Here is a 12,113-nt window from a genome sequence, read left to right on the forward strand (position 1 = left end):
TATCTGCTGTAAACACTCACACACATGTATCACTCACATACACACTTTTCTTTGTATGACGGCCTGTCTTTGATTATGTTCTTATATGTCGCATTCACACTCACACACAGACATACATCTTTAACGCTACAATAAATATCTCTGTTATTCATCTAATACGGTTGTGGTCTTTCATTACTGGTCATCTATGTTATCGTCGCATAACATATCATCTATATCATCACTATATATATTTGTATGTTCGACCGTGTGACGCGTTTAAATAAAAGGAGTCCTCTGTTTTTCCATTCGTCACCATTGCTCCTTTTTGAGTTCGCACGGTCGTCCCTTACATATATATATAAGCAAGAATGAGCTAAGACAAATGACTCAGAGTAGCCAGTGGCATGTGTTAGAACAACATAGAGAAATACAGGTATATCAAAATACTATAGAACAAATTCTTGATTTATCAAATGAATCTCCACCTCTAGATGTGTCATAATTACCAAATGGCAATTAAGACCAGCTCCATATGAGAAATGGAGATTAACTCAAGAATCATGTATTCTCCAAAGTAAACATGCCATTAAAGAAAGGAGAAGCTTATTGTCTGGAGATAAGAGGACAGTTGTAGACATAAGACAGTTTGGCTGAAAAGTTCATAGGCTGACCAAGATAATCTCATGGAATGTGATCAAATGTGGTTGGTTTTTCAACGTAGTCCCCCTTGTGATCCACATACATCTCCCATCAGTGTTACAGTGCTTGGATCCTATTAGTGAAAAAAGTTTTCATCCTGTTGCATAAAAAGTCATCAACAGCAGACATGACGTAATCACCACTGCATTACTGGTTCCCAGCCAAGTATATTTTCATGTTGGGGAACAGATGTTAGTCAGATGGAGCCATGTCAGGAGACTAGGGATGGTGATCAATCAGTTCAAGGCCACAGTCACGTACAGCAGCTATTGAAATCAAGGACTTGTGTGCTGGGGTATTGTCCTGATGAAAGAAGACTTCTTTCATCTGTTTTCCTGGGCGTTTGGTCATGATAACCTTTCGTAACTGCTTCAGTAAGCTGGCATAGTACTTTCCTTCAATGGTGTGACCTTTTTGAAGACAGTCAATAAACACAATGCTTTTTGCATCCTAAAAGACTGAGGCCACCACCTTCCCTACAGATGAAATGACCTTGACCTTCTTTGGAGCAAGTGAGAAGGGGTGTTTCCATTGCATTATTTGTCTCTTTGTCTGTGGCTCAATGTGATGAGCCCGACACTTATCCTAGGTTTGAAAACATTCAAGGAAACAAGCTGGATTTGCCTCAAACAATGTCAGATTTTCCCATCAGCCTGATGCACTTTTTATCAGGTATCAGAAGATGAGGCATCCAATGAGCAGAAACATTCATTATGCTAAAGTCATTGTGCAGAATATCCTCATCTATCTCACAGGATATGCATTGGCTATTTGATTTATAGTTAATTGCCTGTCATCCACCACTGTGTTATGAACATGGTCGATGTTTTCCTCAGTGGTGGCAGCTGCAGGATGTCCAGATCTTTAGTCATCTTTATGATTCTCTCTTCCCCTCCTAAATTCAGCTGCCCATTTTTTACTCTTTTACTCTGTAGATAAAGTTAGAACACCATCTCTTAGTATAGTAACCATGTCAGCATGAATGTCCTTGGGAGCTAAACCGTTTTTCTGCAGATATTTGATAACAGAATGATGCCAAATTTTGTCCACTTTGAAGAGAAGTTACTACCAGTTACTTTTAAAGTCTTCCTTGAATGGTCAAATGTCCGTTTACCTGGAAAGAAACAATGCAGTTATTACTAAGAAAAGTTGAAATTAATGCTTGGAAGGTTTCACAGCTCTAGCATCACTGCTCCAGAGTCAACCTATGAACTTTTCAACCCACCCTCATATGCTTTTAGTTCAATAGCTGCCACCAGCACAAAAAATTTTCAACATTTATTACCTGTAGCCAAGGGACTTAGACATATACAAAAATGGGTAGAACACATTTAAGGACTAGATAATTTGCATAGCTGGTGAGGCTATGTTAAACATGTCCCTTTTAACTAGTAAAATCACAAACAACGTCTCTTTAAATGTTAGACTTCATTTAATTACTTTCTTGATGAAAGTACTTCCTTATCGTAGCTTGGATCTCTTCACAAAGACTGGGAGACAAAACATATTTCAACACCTCACTTCCAGTACTGACTTTCTACCAAGCACAGTTGAAGCCAGCAATAAAGTGTTACTCTCATCATTTGCAGACATACTCCAGCCTCTGGTTCACAGGCTGGCTGTCTCTTCTCTCTGCCTTTTCCAATGATTCTTTAATGGCCTCTGTTCATTGGACCTAGCTGGTCTTGTCCTGTCTTGACTCAGACATTCCTGATTCATTCATTTACCCAAGTTCCATCACCTTTGTTGAATCTAACTCTGCAGGCTCCACAGTAATCTTTATACTCAGTCCTTCTTCTCTAAAATGTTAGGCCTCTAGATAAGCTTAACTTCCACATTAACTCCCCTCTCTTGTTCCATAAGCAGCTCTTTCTGCTGCCTTCCCTGTCCTACACACAACTATTCTTTCATCCTTTTCCTTTCATTCTAATGGCTGTAAGCATCCTCCATGCCGGATGGGCAGGAGATTCCCCTACAGACAACCTTGACTGGGAAAAACCGTGACTGCTATCCCTTCTCCCTGCAATCCTGCAGAAGGCTCTCGTACTTGGCATGCTTTCATTTGTAGGCCTGATCACACTCTTCTTCCCATGGGACTGCAAGCTTAATCTAAATTATTTTACTTGCCTTTTCAGACCACAAAACTACACCTGGCTTCAGTGCTGTATGGATGATCTGGAGAAACTGCAGTCTTTCCTCATGCCCACTTTCATATCCCTATGATTAGGCCCTGTGTAGTAGGCCCTGTGTAGTAGGCTCTGTGTAGTAGGCCCTGTGTAGTAGACATATGATTAATCCCTGTGTAGTAGGCTCTTTGTCCTTTTTGATGACTTTTATCCCTCTTTCACAAACTTGATTGCTGCTGTTATCTATCCCTGTTGATAGTATTTCTTGAACCTTTCATGTTCCAGGATGTGAGCAAGTATTGCAAGCACCTAATCATGGTGTCACTTGTATCTCCCTTGAGTAATTGCTATTTTGCACCCTGACAAGATATGTCCCAGGGCGCCTGTTTTTCCACAGAGTCTACACATCTGTGCAGGTTTGTAGTTATTGAGAGTGAGTCACACACCCTCCACAGCAGGAAAGAGATATGGAAAGGTTCCAGTCTTCACAAGTCTATCCATGTGACCTTCCTTTCAGGGAGGTCACATTTAGTCCAAGCTCCTTGAGATACCAGCTCCACAACTCTTGACCCTCTTTCTTCCTCCAGCTTCAATAACTTCTGCCTGGATCATGACTCACCCCTCTCTAATAATATCTGCCTTATTCCATTGTTAGAAATGAGAAGAACTAAGATTCTGCCAGCCACTGCATGTAATTCCAATGACGCTGTGCAGCTCCAGCATGCTTGCAGTCTATGCAACTCTGGTGCTAGCCACCAACTTTTGCCTAAACCTTGTTATGATACCTGCATGTCTGATATGCTCATCCTGGGAGTTCCTGTACATCATTACTGTTGTATTCCTCTCGGGGGACTCACAGAGAAAAGATGAGTTATACAACTTAGTTATTACATTTATTTATTAATTACAGACAAAGAATGCACTCACCGAATGTTCGTTATTAGGAAACAAGAATCTTGTCCTCGCCATATATATCAATAACCTTCAACCTCCACAGTCATTCAACACAACAACGAAAACAAGGACCCCAGACGAACAACAAATCTAACAGTCCATATAACAATTACAACTCTACATTTCACAAACTTGAATTCCACCACCATGGATGACAGAAGAAGTTTGAGATTTTCAGATCTTATGTACTGGCTTATTGAAGTGGAGCTTGGAGGGACACCTAGCCACCTTCAGAGGTATTTGTATACCTTCATCTCCACTCGTTCTACTTTTATCATTGGAATCTCATACACTGTCAATAACCACATGATTCTTGGAAGAAACCTGTGTTGGTAGAGCCATGCCTTGTATTTTCCTTAAATCTCTGATCTTTCATTCCTCCTCAGCCACTCTTCTGCTTGCTTCTCAGTATTGGTGACCATTACTTCTGTCAAAGAGTGAACTGTCAAACTTCCTCCCGAGGCATTTGATTGGATTTTCCACTATTGATGGAATAGCCTCTCCTTGCACTTGCAGCTTGATTCTATTTGTTAATTTGCTTCCCCTGATCACTAGGCTCCTAGATTTCTTAGGCTTACAATTCATGCTAGCCTGTGTTTCCATGTGTTCAAGTGAAGTCAGATCCCATTATGTCTTTACATGCATGGTCGCTCCTTATTGGATATATATATATGTGTGCATGCGTGTGTGTGTGTGCATTTGTGTGTGCGTGTGTGTGTGTGCATTTGTGTGTGTGTGCATTTGTGTATGTGTGTGTGTAACCAGAAATGACTGGCAAAAATAGCATTAATTGTCTAGGTCGTTCAATTCTTCTCAACCAATCAATTGGCCAATTGAGTAATCCGATCAATAACAAACCCATAATGACTACTAGAAATATATCACACATACACACACACACACACATACACATGTATGTATACATACACACACATACACATATGTATATATATATATATACATGTGTGTACATATATATGTACATGTGTGTGTGTGTGTATATATATATATATATATATATATATATATATATATATATATATATATATATATATATATATATAACAACATTATCATCATCGCTTTAACATCTACTTTTGCATGCTTGCATGGGTTGAGAGAATGTAACGACAGAAATGTTTTTCTATGGTGAGGTATTCTTCCTGTTGCCAACAAGCCTGACTTGTTTCCAATAATCTCTCAGTCTATTAACAACAAACAATTTTTATGCAGAGAGCTAGAAACAAATGACACTATGAATGAAAGTTTTGTTTACAAAGATCGTACAACATGTATATGGACATACATACATACATATGTACATACGTATGTACATACATACATACATACATACATATCATCATCATCATCATTTAATGTCTACTTTCCATGCTGGTAAGTCAGAGGACTGTGCCAAGGCATGGTTTCTACAGCTGGATGCCCTTCCTAATGCCAACCACTTTACAGAGTACACTGGATGCTTTTTTATATGGCATCAGCAGCATGAGGTCACTAAATAATTTACAAGACTAGACCCCTTGGATGAGGGAGGGGTTAGTATTGAGGAAGGCTGCTTTGTGCCAAACAAGAGAAGTATGAGTAGTGGGAACAGAAATGTCTTGCAGTAAAGAAGATACATGGTTACTTCAGCAGGAGAGAGAAAGACAAAGAAACAGGTTGGAGGGAGAGAGAGAGAGAGAGAGAGAGAGAGAGAGACAGAGAGAGAGAGAGGAGAGAGAGAGGAGAGAGAGAGAGAAAGAATGGAGAGGGTAGATGAATGGGGTGTAAATGAAGTGGAACCAAGGATTGAGCAGGGTGAGAGGGTTGGTAGGTTCACAAGATTACAAAATGAGAGTGGTGGAAGGGTCGTTAGGAGGATATGCTGTGGGGAAGAGATTTAGCAGGTGAGATTGAGAGATACCTGGAGGGAAGGGGAATCAAGTGGATGGAGAGCACAGGTGACGGGAAAGGGGAGCTGTTGGGAAGATGAGATGTGGGATATATATATATATATATGGCCTTCCAGCAGCAACCCTCTCTGGCCAGTGATTGACCACAGTCTCCAGCAGTTTCATAAAACCATCAGAATTGAGACTAAACCCTGCTCAATGATGTGGAGCATTATGACATCACCCTCACTGGGGACACACACAAAGACCACTACCTTCCTACTGGCCACAGCTTTGTAGTCTCCATTGTAGCTGTTCTTACAAGTGTTTACAATGTTCACAGAGCATTGAGCAACAGTTATGATGTTGGCATTTTGATACCCAGCACAAATCATCATAATACAAGTAACTCTTTTCCAATATTCAGAGGGCTTCCAGTCTTTCATGTCAGCTAACTTTTTCTCAACTACAATACCATTGATTGTTCACCAATAATTCAAGCAATCCCTGAGAAAAGGAGACAAAAATATTGTCAAATTTAGTCCAAACTACCTGTATATATATATGATGGATTCTCCCATGAGTGACAAATGAGAGTTCAGTAATATAAAGCAGTAATCATGTCCTTTGGACATAAGTGTGTCTCTTGAAGCCTGCTGGTGCCTTACAAACCTTTCTGCAAAGGGAACAAGCTGAGAGTATGTTTGAGTGCTTGTGGATCATTTACTATGTGTTTCCTTGAGGCTTTCTTTTCTCTGTACCACAAAACCACAATGACAGGTAAGATTTCCATTTAGAGGGGAAGCGTTTTGCCAGCATGCCCTTATACTTGCACAAAGTTGGTCCTAATGCTGGAGTCGACTTTGCTCAAATTTTTAAACTGAGGGGAAGCAGGACTGGTGCCCAGTCGTGTGTTCTGATGCTTTGTTTTAGTTTGTCTTTGAAGTACAAGAGTGGCCTGCCAACTTGCCTTCTTGTTGGGAATTGGCCAAAGAGAAGTTGCTTTGGAATTCTGATATCACTCATATGTGAGAGATGACCTGACCATCTGAGCTGTAGTTTGATGAGGATGACTTCAATACCTGATAAGCTGCATTTTATTATGAATATGGTCACTTGGTTTTATGTTGGATATGGTATGCAAGCATCACATGAAAAGTGTCAAGCTGGTTGATGTGCTTTTGGTACAGGGTCCAAGATTCAGCACCATAGAACAATGTTATCAAAACCACCGACTTATATACATTGACACACAGGCATTTTGTGAAAAAATAAATAAATAGTTCTGTTTGTAAATCTATTTTTGTCCTAAAATTCTTTATAAACTGTTTAAGCAGGATACATGAATTATAGAACTAATATGTCTAACAGGTAAAAACAAATGTCCAAATGTCCATAGTTGCTCCTTATCTGCAAACAAATATCAGACATTTTCCTCAGTATGTGAATTAACTCATAGAGATTAATTCATAACTTCTTGAAATTATTTCTCCTCTTCTTTGAGAGTCACTAGTAATTACCTTTAGGTTCTTTATCGTAGTTGTTTTATTTCTTCAACTTTGAGGGAAACTTTAACCCTTTCGCATTCAATCCAGCCACACCCAGCCAAAATATTCGATTTGTCTTATGTTCAAACTGGCCAAATACAGTCTCTCACACCTACTCTACACTGTCATTCTAAAAGTAAACAATCCTATAATCGAAATCTTAAAGTTACAAGATAATGCATGGCTAATTCAATGTGAATAAATAAGCTTTACAATTGACAAAGAAATCTAAATGCTAAAGGGTTAATCAATTCATCATTTAGTTGGATGACTTGCTTGGACCAATGCAATCCTTCCATGCCAACTGTCCTGGTGGGGTGATGCGGCATGGACATCTAGCCTGGATTTTAGTCACACTGGTCTTTTGCCAGCTGAAATATCTCATTTGCGTATGTCACGATGATAGATGATAGCAGTAGTTTTCTAACTGAACTGATTGATCCTGGCCATTAACAGTTTATTTTCTGTTCATTCATTCAGCATCAAGTGACAACCATCACTCCTTCAATAACATTCATTTGCCTGGCCATTGCTAAGGGAGTGCACTGGACAGTACTGTCCTCTCACTATTCATTGGTATACCCTCAGATTTAGAAAATGCAGTTTACAAAAACCTTCCCACAATACAAATTAGAGCCTACCCAGAATATTCTGAAGCATCCCCAGGCACCAAAGTCTGGTGATGGGCCTCTTCATTTGCTGAAATTGTTCACATCCACCATGCTGCAGCCCATGATTTCAGTGTACTCTTGTTTGGTGGTTACATGGTATTTAACCCATGGCTGGGACCCATGGCAGGCTAAATAGTGGTTCCGCACTCCTCAAAACCTTGAAACTCTCAAACCAAAGCCCTTCTACTGGATGCAGTTTAAAGTCATAATTATTGAAGAATATTTTTATGTGCAACATTCAAAACATAACTCATTAATTTACATACCAATCTTGAAGTCTTGAATGGTCTGTAAAGGTCATAGGAACTGTACATCGACTTCCTGAGTAAGCAATAGAAACAATATCACCAAACCAACAACAACACTCTATCAAGCATAACCTCTATAGCAGGTATAGGCAACTTTTTATCAGAAGTGAACTGCAGAACTAAAACAAATTCAAAGTAATTTAGGTGTGCTATTCAAAAAGTCCCTTGGATCACAATTTGCATATGACTGCCCTATAGAGTCACTCTGATGTTATCAATAGCAGTCAAATCCATTTCAAATCACACCTTATTTTCTGATATAAGGAACAATCTCATTACATAATATAGGTCCTACATGCGTCTAAAAGATGGGATGGTCATAGCTAGAATGTCAAGCAGAACTGGCCCTGAATTAAACAGCAGCAGCAGTAGCAGTAATGATTTCACTGGTACAACATCTTATATTTACAAAGTGGCATGTAGGTAATTTAATCAACTCCAGCACTTACAAAGTTGGCTATAGTGGGATTTGAATTCAAAATGTTGAGAGCGTTACTAAATACCCCAATGCTAAATCTATTGTTAGATATTGCGATTTCTAACACTGGCACAATGCCACACATTTTTAGAAGGAATGGCATGACTAATTAATTAAACAGGTTCCTGGATTTGATCAGTACATATTTTACTAACTCCAGAAAAATGAAAAATAGAACGTCTACTTCAGTTCATTCTGAACACAGAATGCAAAAAAAGGACAATAGTAAATACCACAAGGTATATTGTTCAGTGCCCTATTAATACTACCAATCAACGGCAGCAGTAACATAGCCACAAAGTCACTTATGTTGTAAAGATAAGAACAACAACATAGCCACAGTGCTGCATAATTTGTATAAGGACGTAGTCTTTTGTATCCCTATCTTGATTAAGGCCAGCTGAGGATGCACCACATACACCCCAACAATGGTTTCTCTTTGACCTGTCTATTGTAACAAGACAGGAAAACATATTCTCAACTTCTTGAAGCTGGCTGAGTTCATGCTATTTACAGATCTCTCTTACTCTCGTTACCCATTTTGTGTTGAACCCTACCCCACCCCCTCAAGCCCCTACGCTAATCACTGTACCCAGAGTTTCCTCATCAGAATGTGAATCCTTTGAAATTCCCTTCCTTCGCATGTCTTACCTATATATTTTGACTTAGTAACATTTAGAGCAGGGGTTTTCAAACTGTGGTCCGCGGACCACAGGGGGTCCGCAAGGACAAGACAGGGGGGTCCGTAGACAGCAAATACTTTTCATGGGCAATTTGATTTTATATATGTTTTTTAATCGAAATCTTTTAATTGACAATAAACCTATTTGTTAAATACTGTTAAATAAATAAATGTAAAAATATGTTATTTTAAGCAAATATTTATGTATAAATTTCATAAGCGTTTATAAGGGGAGCCTGAAATATAAAGGGGTCCGCAAGTCAAAAAGTTTGAAAACCCCTGAGTTAGAGGAACATTATCGACAACAATCTCGTTAATCTAGGTGACTCCCAAACCCTGCAAGTTAATAAATAATCACTAAATGTGAAATAACTGACTAAAAGTTAAGGGTTTCTTCTCGATTAACCTGTAGGCTCGACTTCCAGAGCTGTATATCTGTTTTTTAAATTTTACTTATTAAACGCTATATAGCAGTAATTAATATAAATAAATTAGAAACTTACATTTAAGTATTTAATTCATTAAAAAAAAAAAGGTCTGTTATACCATTTGCAGCATGCTAAAATCCAGCATTGGAAAAAATTCTGTGGCATCCCCTTCTTTGGTGCTTCCTTTTTAGCATCGTCCTGATTTTATGGACCTTAGTGCTTGATTGGTAACTTGTGCTCAGTCCCTACGGATGAAAGGAAATATGACCTCGACGGAATTTGAATTCGGAATATTAAATAACACGATTAAATACCGTCAGGCAGTTTATCCGCTGATATCTCACTGATTCAGTTACTCCACCGACCACCCTTTAAACAATAAACGGGTGCCTCTACGTAGACGTTAAACCTCGCAAAAATAGTAGCCAAATTTACCTCAAATCGCACCCTCTACAGCGTTAAATAAAAGGAAGGGAAGGGATATTGGATAACGTATAAGTCTGACACTGAAAAACGATGGGATTATAGCTCTTTTCAATTAGGACTTACCTCGGGTTAAACAAGAACAACAACAAAACGTACCGAAGCCTCTACTTTAGCAACTAAATTAGCCTCAAAACATACCCTTCCAACTTGTAAAAATAGGAAAGGTAAAATGTATAATGTAGCCCTAAATAGAATGCGGTTGGCGTTGTGGGGTGGGGTTAAGATAGTTACGGCTGGAATGCTTTTCAGAATGGTTTTGCTCGATGAAGGATAAATTGGGACTAAACAACAAAAATAACAACACTAGTAAAAACACTCTTTACTACACTTATTGATATCAATTAACGGCTATAATAGTACATACCACAGCTACTACTGCAGTAGATACTGTTGCTGACACTACAAATACTATTACTACTACTGCAGTGTAGCTGCTGCTGCTATTCTGCTGCTGCTGCTGCTTTTATACTGCTGCTTCTACTACAGAAACCGTCATCGTCGCCGTTAAACCGTCATTCACTATTATTATTTTTTCTTCTTACACTTTGGACAATCCACTTTTCTATAGTACATTTTACTCGCTTACCACTGGTTTATCCCACTATGGCTACCAATATATGTACGTATGATGAAACTATTATTATTATCATTATTATTATGCATATTATAATTTTTCTTTTTGTTCTTGTTGATGTTGTTTTTTAACCCTAGATCTTCCCCGCCGATCGTGCAAACCTTATGATCAAAGACATTCCAGCCGAAACCATTCCGTCTTTTATAGTGAATCTAGTGCTATATTATTCAATGTGTCATTCTGCTTCTTATGTATATTTTCAAATTTAATGGTGGTGCGAGTGATTAGGAAGATATATGACTGCTATTTCAAGCATGTCGGGCGACCATCTTCATTAGCCCGGGCTCCATATCTCGTTGCCGTTATGCATATTATCACAGTTAGATACTCCATAACGCCTATTATCATTTGTTCTATTTAGTTAACTGATATTATACGTTCTAAGTTCAAAACCCGTCCATATCAACTTTACCGCTTTCATATTATTCGGGGGTCGTAAATGTACTGAAGTTGGATGTAATGTAATCACAACCCTCCCTTGAAAGATAACTGTCGGCTTGTGACAATGTCAAAAATGAAAATATATACACATTATACACACGTGCATGCGTATGTATGTGTGTGTGTATGTATGTATGTGCACGTTTGTATTTGCATGTGTGTAAGTATATATGCATGTATGTATATTGTCGCGGTTACTATTAGGAGATTTCATGAATGGCGCGTGAGGAATATAGTAAACACGCTTTCGATGAATGGATCGGCCATTCAATTTTCAGTTCCGCTTGTGAGGGTGTGGAACCGAAAGAGGCCATGTGCCCGGAAGACTGTCTGGATATATTTTTTAAAATATTTCTAGCGGTTTGTGCGTATGCTCTGACGTTCCCCTGAGAGTCTGCTTTCTATATTTGGAAGCTTATACATATATCAAACTATATAATACAAACATAAGTACGTATGTACATAAATACATACATACGCACTCGCGCGCAAATTAATTGAATTGTAAAAGCGTTTCCTGACTTTTGGCCCGTCCTGTATACACACGCACACACACACACACACACGCACACACACACACACAAACACAAATGCGTGTGTATATATGTATGTGCGTGTGTATCGGTAGCAAAGCGAGGGTGTTGGGGGCGGTGCCCCCTGGGATAAGATTTTATGGGGCTTCTTACGCAAGGGCTGTCCTGGGCGGCCCCCTCTTGCTACGTCACTGGTGTGTGTGTGTATATGTATGTATACATGTGTGCATGCAATCATATATATATATATATATA

General features: G+C 38.9%; 1 protein-coding gene across 2 annotated transcripts in view; it reads left to right on the top strand.

The window, feature by feature from the left end:
- Window positions 1–10,732: 10,732 nt before the first annotated feature.
- The window catches only part of LOC106877928 (kelch-like protein 9), a 381,832-nt gene continuing 380,451 nt past the window's right edge, over window positions 10,733–12,113 (top strand). The window contains exon 1 of one of the 2 annotated variants that reach the window (XM_052967155.1): window positions 10,733–10,869. The gene's annotated coding sequence lies outside the window, so the exon portion shown is untranslated. The remainder of the gene's footprint in view (window positions 10,870–12,113) is intronic. The other variant, XM_052967157.1, reaches the window with a different exon arrangement.

The sequence above is a fragment of the Octopus bimaculoides genome, chromosome 4, assembly GCF_001194135.2.
Source record: "Octopus bimaculoides isolate UCB-OBI-ISO-001 chromosome 4, ASM119413v2, whole genome shotgun sequence".
Lineage (NCBI taxonomy): Eukaryota > Metazoa > Mollusca > Cephalopoda > Octopoda > Octopodidae > Octopus > Octopus bimaculoides.